Here is a 13,529-nt window from a genome sequence, read left to right as displayed (position 1 = left end):
GGTTACACTGCTTGCCAGAGGAGCCAAGGACAGCCTGGATAGATATTCAAAATTCCACAGCAGAAAAACAACCGACAAACCACTCTAAGCCAAAGGAAAGCAAATTGAAGAATCCATCAAAGGCAATTCTAAAAGCTGGCAGTTACCCTTTGCCACAGGGGTTTCTAAGCCTGAACCCACTTTCCTTACTTGTAGGAGGATGTGTCAAAGAATTTTTTCCTTTTTTTGGGGGGGGGATACAATTAGGGTTATGACTTGCCCAAGGTCACACAGCTACTAAGTGTCTGAGGCCATGTTTGAATGGAGGCCCTCCTGATTCTAGGGCTGGTGTTCTATCCACTGAACCACCTGGCTGCCCCTCAGGATGTCAAAGACTTTTGGGGGAATTTTGTGCTAGCTGTCCTTGCTATGCCCCCTTAGTAATTAGCCCTTTCTAAAAACTTTGTTGCTGTTTTAGTTGTTCTCGGTTGTGTCTGACTTTTCGTGACCCCATTTGGGGTTTTTGGGGAAGATGCTGGAGCAGTTTGCCATTTCCTTCTCCAAATTTCTAAAAACCGAGTCTGGTGAATTAACTGGTAGCCTTTGATGATTATAGCAGTAAACATAGTTGGGGGTCATCAGATGTATCATTGGCAAGACAGCCTCCAGCTTCTTGGGGTCATCCCTAGATGGCGGGTAGGAGAGGAAAAAACAGATTTCTGTGATTTTTTTTTAATGTAGAGATAGGAAGATATTACTGATGAAAAATACTATTAATTTTACTCAACTGTTTTATTTATTTATTTTTGAGGGGCAATTGGGGTTAAGCGACTTGCCCAAGGTCACATGGCTAGTAAGTGTTAAGTGTCTGAGGCCAGATTTGAACTTGGGTCCTCCTGATTCCAGAGCCAGTGCTCTATTCACTGCACCACCTAACTGCCATTAACTGTTTTATTTTGTGACCAGAGACCTCTCACAAAGTAAGAGCAATCTGGAAATGTTTGTAATGTAAAAACAAAACCTCAAATAAAAACACCCACCCAGTAAGTTAGTGGCAGATAGGAGATTCAAAGCCAGGCCTCTTGACTCAGGCTAGGATTCTTTCCCCTCTCTTCTTCCCACCCTGTGTTTGCACACTTTCTCTAGTTCATGAATGTGGATTAGGTAAAAACGGTCCCGGAGCTTCACAGCTATGTGACTTGTCCACTCCAGAAAGCCATTTTTCATCATAATGGCTTATACTCAGGGGTATACTTGGGTCAGCTCACACTGGCTCAAGGGAGTCAATTGTTAAATTTTCCAGGTTAATATTTATGCCTCAGAAACTGGCAAATGAGAGAAATCAGGGTTTGATGAATTGTTTTGTTGATTGTCTAGACTTAAGAAATCAGTGGAGAAAATGATAATGCACATTAAACTTAGAAAGTGTCTTGTACACACTTCCCCCTCCCCCTGCCCCCCAAAAAGCTGATTGTTAACCATTTATCAGTACAGCCCCATGCTTACACTTAAGACTTGGTATATTAAATCCATTCTCTTCTTTGATTCTCTCATCAACCCCGTTGGTACATAATGAAATTATTATTCCACCTTTGCACAAAGTTGTCACTCATGCCTGGGATGTCCTCTCTTCTTGCCTGGACCTCCAAGCTCAGTTCAGCTGTTTCCCCCTTCAGCAATCTCTTCCTGATCCTTCAAGTCATTGGTACTACCCGTTTTCCCATTTTTCTTTAACAAAACAAAATAGTGATTTTGCATGTACTTTGTATTTACTTATCACTGTAGAATGAAAGCCCTTTGAGGGCAGGGCTAGCTTTATTTTCATTCTTGTGGACCCAGTGTCTAGCACAGTGCCTGGAATGTAGTAGGTACTTGATAAATCCTCTTTGAATTTGAGCTGAATTCCCATTTAACAGATGAGTAGCCTGAGGCCTGGAAGGGCTGAAGGTTGGACGTGACGTTCCCTCTGCTTTCTCCTCGTCTTTGAACGAATGGAACCTAGGGCTTTTTCCACTGTATCCCTGGCCTGGGTAGCTTTTGAATGGAGATGGTTTGGGGAGAGCTGAACTGGATCAGATCAAAGCTGCTTTTCTTTCCATGAGCCGGAATCTGCATCTCTGCCACTCCTAACCCAAGGCACTGACCTCTCCCTTGTGCATGTTATTACAGTCCCTTCCATCGACACCCCAAAGGTATGGCACATGATCCATGAGGTGGGGATGGACGAATCCGTCACCCCCAGCCCCAAGGGGGCCCAGGCTCCAGGCATCTATGCAGGATGCTTGGCAGCTGGGCAGCATGAGGCTGGGCAGGAGCACCGCCGCCCCCCGCCCCCCCCCTGTATTTCCAGGCCCCAGGGCCGGTGCCAGGCACATGGCTGGAGAACAGAGGTGAGCAGGGAGCAGGAGGGAGGAACCTGCATCCCATTAAGGGCGCTCATATGTCTTCCAGAGGCCGGGCCTGGAGGGGACGGACTGGCACTGTGGAAATCTCACACCTGCCCTTTGCAAAGGAGCCCAGTGTTTCGGGGGCCCTGGGGGCCCTGTCCCACCACAGCTATCTGGGTCCTAATGTGCTTTAAGGGCTCCATGAAGTGTGAAGATATTTATATGGAAATGGGGCCTTCCTGCTTTGATGGTTTGTGTAAACAGTCTCTGTGTCTAATGGCCCAGCCTGGAATTCCACCTTGGCATGGCTCTCCTGAGCGGCTCCAGGCACCTGGGGAAAGCTGTCGTGGCCTTTACGACGGTTTCAAAGTGACACTGTTTCAAGTTCCCCCCCCTCCTCCTCCAGAGGCCCCGTATAATGGGGCTGTTTCCCAGCCCGGGCACAAGCAGCCCCGCTTTGGTCCCTGACATTCTTTCCAACGCCTGGAGTTTGAGGCAGATTGGAAGGAGGCTGAGTCTCTAAACCTCAACTTCCCTGTGGATGAAACATTTAAAAATAACAAAGCTAAAACGAACATTATAAAAAGGACCGATGATCAGCCTCTCTGGGGCCAGCCATGCCAGACACTCCTTCAAATCGGCTTTTCAGAAAAAATTCAGTTGGTGGGAGTGAGACCTTGGGCCCCCGAGGACGGGGTGGGAGGAGGCGAGGGAATAAACCTCGGCAGGGGACATGGTGAGGTAGCTCCTCTGGCCAGTGCCTCTTTATTGCCTGGTTAGGGAGAAGACCAGCCTGGGCCTGGAGGAGTTCACCTGGGGAACTTGGCAGAGGGGGCAGGAAAGGACAGCATTTGGGAGGGTCCTCTTTTTAACTAATGATCTTGGTTAAATTGGCATGAAACCAGTTGCTTCTGCATAGCTGAGGGAATGTAAGTCCTATAGGGACTCTCAAGATTAAAAACAGACAGACAGCTCTGGTCATCCTCTGTCATCCTCTGAAATCAACATTAGTCATCTCTTTTCACCTATCTGCACCATCTGCCATATCAGCAATGTTTATGTGGACCTTTACCATTCACACAGCACTTTATTTCCATTAATACTAATAGGAAACATTTTTGTAGAACTTTAAAGTTTGTATATTTTGTTATTATTCAATTGTGTCTGACTGTGACACCATTTGGGGTTTTCTTTGCAAAAATATTGGAGTGCTTTGCCATTTCCTTCTCCAGCTCATTTTACAGATGAGGAAACTGAGGCAAACAGGATTAAGTAACTAGTCCAGGGTCACATAGCTGGTAAGGGTCTGAGTGTAGATTTGAACTCAGGTCTTCCAGACTCCAGGCCCAGGGCACTCTATTTACTGTGTCACATAGATACCTGGGAATAAAGAATAGATGGCTTGAAATCCTGCTTTATAGAAAACTGGGAAAAAATTTTCTGTAACAAGTATCTCTGATAAAGGCCTTATTTCACAAATATATAGAGGACCAAGTCTAACTTATAAAAATACAAGTCCCCAATTGATAAATGAACAGGCAGTTTTCAAACAAAGAAGTCAAAGCTATCTATGATCATATGAAAAACTGCTCTAAATCACTACTGATCAGAGAAATGTAAATTAAAATGACTCTGAGGTACCTCCTTGTACTTATTAGAGTGGCCACTATGACAAAAAGGGAAAATATTGGATGTTGGAGGGATATGGGGATACTAGGTCTAATGAGCTACTGGTGGAGTTGTGAACTGATTCAACCATTCGGTAGCGCAATTTGGAACTATGCTCAAAGGGCTATAAAGCCGGGCATGCCCTTTGATCCAACAATATCACTGCTATGTTTATATCCCAAAGACATCCAGAAAAAGGGAAAAGGGACTATTTGTACAAAAATATTTATAGCAACTCTTTTAGTGGTGGCTAAGAATTGGAAATCAAAGGGATGCCTATCAATTGGGGAATGGCTAAACAAACCGTGGTATGTGACTGTAATGGAATATTATTGTGCTTTAAGAAATGACTGGCAGGATGATTTCAGAAAAACCTGGAAAGACTTGCATGAACTGATGCATAGTGAAGTAAATGGAATCGGGAGAATGTTGTACACAGTAACAGAAATATTGTTCAATGAAGAACTGTGAATGACTTAGCCATTCTCAGCAGTACAATGATTCAAGACAATCCCGATGGACTAATGACAAAGCTTACTGTATACCTCCAGAGAAAGAACTGATATTGACTGAATATAGAAGTAGGCTATTTTTCACTTTCTTTCATTTTTTCTTTTATTTCTCTTCTTGTACAAAATTACTAATATGGAAATATTTTACATAATTGCATATATATAACCTATGCCTGATTGCTTACCATTCTCAGGGAGGAGGGAGGGAAGGATAGAATTTGCAAATCAAAACTTTAAATAAAAAGGTTTTTTAAAATCCTGCTTTAGATATTCCCTAGGTGTGTGACCCTGGGCAAGTCCCCTAATTTCTCTGTGCTAAAGTTTCTTCATCTGTAAAATGGGAAGAAGAATAACGCCCACCTCCCAGGGTTGTTGTGAGGATCAAATAAGATCACATATGTAAAGGATTTTTCAAAACTATATAAATGACATCTATTATTAGTTACTAATATTGTTAACAAAGTGCCCTTTACATAGTAAGAGCTTAATAAGAGAGAGAAGCAGTTTTCTTCTGAATATTCAGATTTGAATCCTAGAGATCAACAATTTGGAAGGCATTGGAAAGGACCTCCAAGGCTGTCTGGTCCAACCCCCTTATTTTACAGAGAGGCCCATAGAGATTAAGTGACTTGTCTAGGGTCACCTAGGGAGTCAGTGACGGAGGCAGGATTTGAACCCAGGTCCTCTGGCTCCAGAGCTGATGTGTTTTCAACTATCTCAAGAAAGAATTTTCTTACAAAGAGAGCTACTCAACAAGAGGACAGACAGTAGGAAGACCTTTTGAGAAGGTCACAGAGGGAATTTCTCCTTCAGATGTGTATGGAACCTCAGTTGGGTCCAATATAAATGAGGACATTGGATTAGATGACCTCTAAAGCCTCTCTTGGTTCAAAATCCAGTGTTCTGAGCTGGAGGACCCGTGAGGCTCCTTTGAGCTCAGAGATTCTGGGAATCCATGATTGAGAAGAGAAGCTAACTGAGCTCTGTGTGTGCATAAGAGGCAAAGGGGGGTGGGGTAGGGGTGGAGGGCAGGGGGAGCTGCAAATGAAACAAATCCTCCTGGTGTTTGCAGAAGGAAATGAGACCGGATTGAACACAAGTTCCAGAGTAAAGCAGTAAGTTTAGAAAAATACTTGGAAAGGGCCAGGAGAATGAAGTAAGTTTTCTAAGTTGATGGGGGGGATTAGCAGTGGAATGAAGACATTGAAGGACTCTTTCTGCCACAGCAACTCCTGCCAGCCCTTCTCCAACAGACAAACAGCCCAGCATTAAGGTGTATATGATAGAGCTAGAGAAAAATGAGACCTCTCAGGAGCTTGGGCACAACTTGTATGAATCAACTTTAGAAAATTTGAAGGAAATGTATCAAGCCCTTATATCAGAGGCTCCCTCCTGATGGAAGGTCTGCCCACACTTTGTAGATTTTTCATTTGTCCAGTCTATTGATCCTGAGGTGGAATCTAGGGATGTCAGTATCTATCATTTTTAAGGGTAACCACCAGCTCCCCTTATAAGCACTAAAGCTCACAAGGCTCAAGACATAGGAAAATCTGATTCACAAGTTAGAGAGTACAAAAAAGATTCACTTCTGAGGTCACAAAGAATCAAGAGTTATCCCCTCCATCCGGTGGCCCCCCTGCCCAGGCATCTGTACAGTGCAGGGAGCTTATGGTACTGCCCTGGGTGGGGGGCCTCAGCTATGAAGAAGGTCAGGGTAAACACGGCCTCACTGATGCCTCTGTATAGTGCTCTTTATCTGGCGCCTGTCCTTTAGTCAATGCTTTACTCCTTTGCTATCATTGCCCTCCATTCAAGGTAGATATCATGAATCCTCACATATAATCCTGTCCTCAGCTCTGTTATGGTTCCCTTATGTTTGGATCTTCTCCAGCAGGTGGTGCTAGTTACCCCCTTTCCAAGGATCATTTCTCAAGAACCTGGTTCCTCCAGCAATTTCTGAAGGTTTCAGCTAACCTGGTAAGATCGTTTCCACCTCTGGAGTAATCTAGTATTTCAAGTTTATTTAAACCTCTTTTGTTTTATACCCAGGTCCCACTGATCACAAAGGGTCTTTTCATGTGGCTATGGGGACACTTCTTTTCTGCATTGTTTAAATGGATTTTTTTTTTCTACTCTTGGTCAAGCTCACCATGAATCCATCCCATTTACATCTTTCTTCCCCCAAAGCCTGGGCAGCATGCCTTCTGCTTACATCAGCACCTCCCATTAAGTCATTTGGGTTTTGGAGAGGTGTTCCTGACCTCATTCCATTTGCCTTTCTATCTTCTATCACCCTCTGGGAAAGTGGGGCCAGGTTAAGAAAATAACTGTGGGCTGTTTTTTAAGATCTTCAAAAGGGAGAGAAGAGTATAGAAAGCTAATGGCCTAAAGCAGATGATCGGCCTGCTTCACATCATCCTCTCTAAATGAAACTCAAAATCATTGTTCTCTATACACTTGGTCTTCACTAATGGCAGCTGGTGGCCTCTGGTGACTATAAAGGTCATGAATTCTTCAGACCCACTGCCTTGTCTCCGTTACTCTTAACAATAATATCTTGCCTTCCTCTTCGTATTTTTTAAAAATATATTTTAAAAATAAAAAATAAGAATATTAACATTTTAGAAAAGTATTTTTTTTGTTTTTAATCATCTTCATTTCCCAGTATGTCCCTCCTCTTCTACTTAGAAAGCCATCTCTTAACACAAAAAGTATCTTTAAAAAACAGAGAAATTAGAAGTAGTTTAGCAATCAAATCTGAAAGTAAATGTGATTTTATGTATCCATAGTCTTCCACCTCTGTAAAGAAGGAAGAGAACTGAATTCTTGCATCCCTTCTTGGAGCCAAGCATAATCCATTTTAATTACACAATGTCCAATCTATTTTGTGGTTATTATTAATTTCATTTTACATGGCTGTAGCCATCGTGTATATTGTTTTTCTGACTTGCTCTGCATCAGTTTATAGAGGTTTTCTCATGCTTCCCTGGAGTCTTCAAGATCACTGTTTTTTTTGGCCCACCTCATATTCACTCATCACTATTTGTCTTAGCTGCTGCTTTGTTTCCAGATCTCTGCTACTACAAAAAGCTCACCTCTCCATAGCTCTGGACGCTTTGTAGAATGCTTTCTTCACAGATCCCCAGGATGCAGGTAATACAAATATCGCAACCAGAGAGTGAGAAGGGACCTGAGCAGCCACTGAGTCCAACTCATTCATAAAAGGAATCCCCACCAGAATATACAAAACCGGTAATTATCCAGCCTTTGCTTGAAGAGCTCCAAGAAGGTGGAAGCCAGTGTCTCTCTGGGCAGCCCTTTCTGCTTGGGAACAGCTCTTCTTTTTTTTTTTTTTAGAGGGAAAAAAGAAATATATTCGTTAGAGTGATGGGTCTGGGGTCCTGCATTGCTGTCCCTGGCAAAGTGAGCTGGAGTCACAGGGTTACTGCATCTTTCCGAGGTGAATCTTCTTCCAGGCCTCAGAGGCTGTGAAAATGCAGGAGTCCAGGATTCTGGCCACTGTGAAAGTGCCTCCGATGATAGCACAGATCGCGTACAGGGGCTGTCGCTGCTCTGTGTACTTCACCGCTCCCTTGTTAGCTACCGTGTGGTACGAGTACCTCTGCCTTCCACTCTTATCTTCATACATCGTGGGGACGATCTTCAAGATGTAATCATGGCATGCAAGGGGGTTAGAAGTGAGTTTGTCTGCTCCTCCCAGAGCGCTGAATGCTCCGTGAATGTTCTGAACCAAAGGACAGCTTGTGGATGACATGAGTCATGTCTGGATTCTGGGGCTGTGCAGTGGCACTGTGTGTTGATACGTGAAAGTTGCCAGGGACCTTGCTGATGCTGAACTGGCCCTCAAACCGGCAGCCTTTGCCACTGTTCAGAGGGATTTTCACCGAGTTGTCAATATGTCCGACTTCATGTCTCCCCATCTCATCCTGGATGTCCAGTCCAGCCAATTCACAGCGTAAATTGGGTAAATGATGTTCAGACTGACATCAATTTTGCCTCCACTGCCCTTATCTGGATCGTCGACATAGAGCTCGTTCACGACTTCAGTGGCTATGAATCCAGTGAGCTCCGAGAGGAAGAGGAACAGAGTAAAGAGGCAACAGCAGACAGAGATGATTACCCCAGTGTACGTTGGCTGTGTGAGGTCTTTTGGTACCTTCCGGTAGATGTCAAATCTCCTGAAGTCAAAGGGCATGTTGGTGCCGGCCCCTGCGAGGGGGGGACGGCCAGAGACTGCAGGGGACCACTGCCGGGCTGGGAATGCATGGGTTTGGCTTCCGCCCCCTCCCCCGGGCGATAGTCTTCCAATAGCTCAGCTTCTTAGGAAGTTCCTCCTGGCTTCTAGCCTAAACGCTCCTCTCCTTGTCATTACTCCTTGTTCTGCCCTCTGGGGTTGTAGAATACAAGTCTGATCCCTCTTTAAGATGGCTGTCATGTTCTCTCTGAGTCCCCTGCAGGCTAAACTTGAGTTTACAGGCTGAATGCGCCAACTGACACTCATGTCATGGACTCCAGGCTCTTTAGCATACCAGTTACCTTCTCCTAGGACACTTGTGAAACTGGCAACATTCCCCTTCGACTGTGGCTTCAACGAGAATTGAGTACAGTCCTCCAGAGAAGGTCTGATAAGGGTGACTCTCGCCTTCTTTTTGGAAGCCTCACTTTTCTCAATGAGACCCCGGGTTGGAGAAGCTTTCAGGGTTGCCACATCTCACTCCTGCTTCACATTGAGCTTGTGGTCCACTAAAACTCCCAGAGCTTTCTCAGACCAACTGTTGTTTAACCATGTGTACCCTGTTACATTTGTGATGTTGATTTTTTTTGTAACCAAGTGCAAAACTTTACATTTATCCTTAAAAATATAGCAATATACCTATTTTATAGATGAGCAAAACTAAAGGCCCAAGTGCCTTGCCTACAGTAACATAGTCAATACATGGCAAAGACAGGACTCAAGCTGAAATCTGATTCCAAGGCCAGTACTGTTTCCACTACATTGAAAGGCTTCCTTCCTTCCTTCCTTCCTTCCTTCCTTCCTTCCTTCCTTCCTTCCTTCCTTCCTTCCTTCCTTCCTTCCTTCCTTCCTTCCTTCTTTCTTCCTTCCTTCCTTCCTTCCTTCCTCCTCCTCCTTCTTTCTCTTTCTTTTCTTCTTCCTCTCTTTCTCCCTCTCCTTCCCTCTCTCTGTCTCTCCCTCGTCATTTCCCCTAGGAAAGCCTCCTTCAGGCAAGTCTCTTAAAAATGCCCATCTATCTCCTCATGGAGTCTCTTGGCATACATGTCTCTTGGGAGAAGAGTTTAGAGAACCTGTTGTTTCTGTGGAAGGGTCCTTGGAAGCAAGATTTAAAACCTTTGATACTTTGGGGGAGACCAGAAATAACAAGTCACCCCAGAAGGCTATCTTTCCTCTTCCTGGAGCACCACCCCCCCAGGAAAAAAAAATTCTGCATGTATTTCCTTATACTTTTAGATACCTTCCCCACATCTTACTTTATGATGACTCCTTTATGATGCCAGAATGGTGGGTCATAGAGACCTTCTATTTGGCTGGGGATGGGAAAGCGAGAACAACTGTTTCTTCGTCTGTTCAGCAGCAAACTTTCCTGAACTTGAAGGTGACGATGCTTGATCCTTCTCGGCCTTCTCTCCTTAATCCTCAATAATCACATTTCCCAAAACTACAACTGGGAAGACCTTAGAGATTGATGCTCTCATTTAATAAAGGAGGAAATTAGGGCCTAGAGTAGGGAAATAATTCAGCTAAGTTCTCTCAGTGAGTTGATGGCAGAGATGGGTTACAGTCAGCATTCCTGATTCCTGGTCTCGGGCTTTTCCCCCTCCTTGGACCATGTGGTCACCTGCTGCCATCTTGCCTCTTGAGACCCACTCTCTGACCTTTCCTTCTCTTTCCATTTCCTTGATGATGTCTTCATAGCCATTAGGTTTCTTGGTTTAGCCCATTGGTAGGATTAGCCTACTGCCTTACCCTAGGTCCCATTAGGGGAATCATGAAAGCACAAAAGCTCCAAACAGGAGTGACCTCAGAGATCCCATGGACCTCCTAGGACCCAACATTTAGAGCTATAAGGGACCTCAAAGACCATCTAGTCGAACTTCATTTTTGTGTGGACCACCTGGTCCAGCCCATATTTGACCAGGCAATCTCTCTGACAAGTGGTCACCCATTCTCTGCCTGAAGACATCTGGAGAGGGGCCACTCACCACCTTCTGTGTTGGCCCGTCCCACTCTTGGACAGCTCTGGGAAGTAGTCTAGAGAGAAATCAGTCCACATCTGATTTTCTACATCTTCCACCCAAGACTCCAACTCAATGCTAGAGGCCTTTCCTGATCCCCTTAGTTGCTAGCATCTACCCCTTTCCCTTTTTATCTTGTATCTGTTTTTTATTTACATATATAGAGAAGCACTTTCTTCCCTATTTAGAAGGTAAGTTTCTTGAGGGCAGGGTTAGTTTCCCTTTATATTTGTATCTCTAGCATCTAGCACAGGTCCTGGATTGTAAGAGATACTTAATGTTTGATTGATAGGCCTAAACAAAACAAATCTAATCCTCTTCCAGGGTCAGTTAGGTGGTGCCATAGTGCATAGAAGGCTGGGCCTAGAGTCAGGAAGACTCATCTCCCCAAGTTCAAATCTGGCCTCAGATACTTTCTAGCCATGTGACCCTGGGCAAGTCACGTAACCCTGTTTGTCTCAGTTTCCCCATCTGTAGAATGAGCCAGAGAAGGAAATGGTAATCTACTCTAGTATCTTTGCCAAGAAAACCCCAAATGGGGTCATGGGTAATCAGACAACTGAAAAAACCACTGAACAACAACAAAAAATCCTCTCCTAATATTTGATGATGGGCTGTCACGTCACTTTCCTTGAATGCTTCTCTTTTCTAGGTTAAACATTCTGAGCTTCTTCCTCCTGACCACTGCCTGTAGAACAGTCACTCTCCTCTGGACGTGTTTCCGCTTGTCGATGCTCTTCATGAGCACTGGGGCCCTTGAGAACCCAATACAATACTCTGGGTGTGTCTGACCAGCCCGAGGACAGTGGGCCTTTCTCCTTGCTCTTTATGGACACTGACACGCGAGTCCATGGCAGAAGCTACGGTTCTAGACTCCTGTCTCTGGGCATCCTCTCTTACTGCAGTCTAGGGATAGTCACTTCTGGGAGAAAAGCAGTCGGCTCAGTTGGTCCCACAAATTGTACAGCTGCTAGAATACTGGACTTGGAGTCTGGAAGACTTAGGTTTAAATCTCCATCTCAGACACTTACTGGTGTGTGACCTTGAGCAAGTCACTTCACCTTCAGAAACCTGTTTCCTTATTTGTACAATTAAGGGGTTGGGCTTTATGACCTCTAAAACCTTTTTTATCTTTACATTTATGATCTAGGATCGTCTCACCCTTCTTCACTTGGGGGATGTTCATCCATATTCACACCAGTTCCCACAAACCTCTGTCACCTGGAACACTGTCTGAGCTCCCACAAGGCCCTGGCTTCCCTCAGGGATCCTATGTCTCCAGAGAACAGGAGCATCCAGATTGAAAGCAGATGGCAGGCCCCCTGTGAGCCGGCATTGAAAACACATGCTAATGCCACATTTTCTATCCCTAGATACCCACAGATGCCAGGGAGGGAAACAGTCATACACCCTCTGATTTTATAAGGAACTGAAGTTCAGCCTTCTCTTTCATCCCAGATCCTGGCTTGCCTGTGAAATTCACCAGCCTTCCATGATGAGCTGATAGCAGAAAATGGCCCTGTGGGTGGTCACATCTCCCTCAAGCCCTGTCCTCCCGTCAGCATCACTATTGGTTTAATGGCCAGGCTTCTGTTGGCTTCAGCACTCTAGGCTCTTAACTGTTCCTAAGTCTCAGGCAGGGCATTCATTCCCTGTGGGGGCTCAGGCACTCCCTCTGTTCTCCTGGACTGTGGGTTCCCATTCTCGGGTGCTTAGCCTTCCAGTTGCCCCTGGAAAGGGGTATTTCATAGAAAGCCAAAGATGTTAGTTCTCCTATGTCTATCTGTGGGAAACTCCGAAGGTCCAATTAGACCCATTAGGTCTCCCACCTGGACCTCAGTTTCCTTCTCTGTGAAATCAGAGGTGATGCCTTAGAACCTCTCACATTGTGTGTTCTAAGATTACAAAATCCCAGAGCTCTAAGGGACCTCAGAGTTCACCCAGTCCTGACCAAGGATCCCCTTAGCACCATCTTGGAAGGTGATCATACAAGCCTTGCATGAAGACCTCCAAGAGGTGGGAGATGAGCTGGACCCCCTCCCCTCTCCCTTTTCCTTTGGGGTATCTGTTTCTAGCTCTGCCATTCATTCTATGATGGAACTGCCTGACCAGCTCTTTAGTCTATGTTTAATTTAATAACTCAATCCAAGAAGCATTTATTAAGTTCAAAAGCTACTGGCCAGCTATGGCCCCAGGAAAGGGTTACACAAAGATTTTAACCAACATCAGTATTCTATGTTCCTAGAAATTTATATTTAGAATTTTAAGAAACTATAACACAACACAAAAACTAACCGTGTGACCTTGGACAAGTCACTTAACCCCAATTGCCCTCCAAAAACAAAAAAAAGGAACCATAGAAACCATCAAGTCATATGAAGAAACTGAGGGCCAGAGAAATACATGACCTATCCAAGGTCACTCAAATAGTAAATAGGAGGACAGGGGATGTGAATATGTCATCTCACTTCTAATCCATCACCCTTTCCATGGTACCATGTTCTGTTCTAAGGTTCTTTCTACCCTCTGATATTCTAGGTTCTAAGGCTCTTTTTACCCTCTGACATTTTGTATAATGTTGTTTCTACTCTCTGATAATCTTGGGTTCTAAGGTCCCTCCCAGCCCTGACATCCTGTGTTCTGAGGTCCCTCCCATCTTTGCCTTTCTGTTTTCTAAGGACCCTCCCAGCTCTTAATGCTATTCTAAGAT

At 44.7% G+C, this 13,529-nt stretch overlaps 1 pseudogene; it reads right to left on the bottom strand.

Moving 5' to 3' along the window:
* Nucleotides 1–7,195: 7,195 nt before the first annotated feature.
* LOC138153983 (endoplasmic reticulum-Golgi intermediate compartment protein 1 pseudogene) lies at nucleotides 7,196–8,947 on the bottom strand (annotated as a pseudogene).
* Between the last annotated feature and the right edge of the window lie 4,582 nt (nucleotides 8,948–13,529).

This window comes from Petaurus breviceps, unplaced genomic scaffold (genome assembly GCF_028583685.1).
Source record: "Petaurus breviceps papuanus isolate PSGF00001 unplaced genomic scaffold, PetGlider_PUasm1.0 91041, whole genome shotgun sequence".
Taxonomy (NCBI): domain Eukaryota; kingdom Metazoa; phylum Chordata; class Mammalia; order Diprotodontia; family Petauridae; genus Petaurus; species Petaurus breviceps.
Note: the sequence above shows the minus strand (reverse complement) of the source record. Positions and strands in the feature narration are given on the sequence as shown.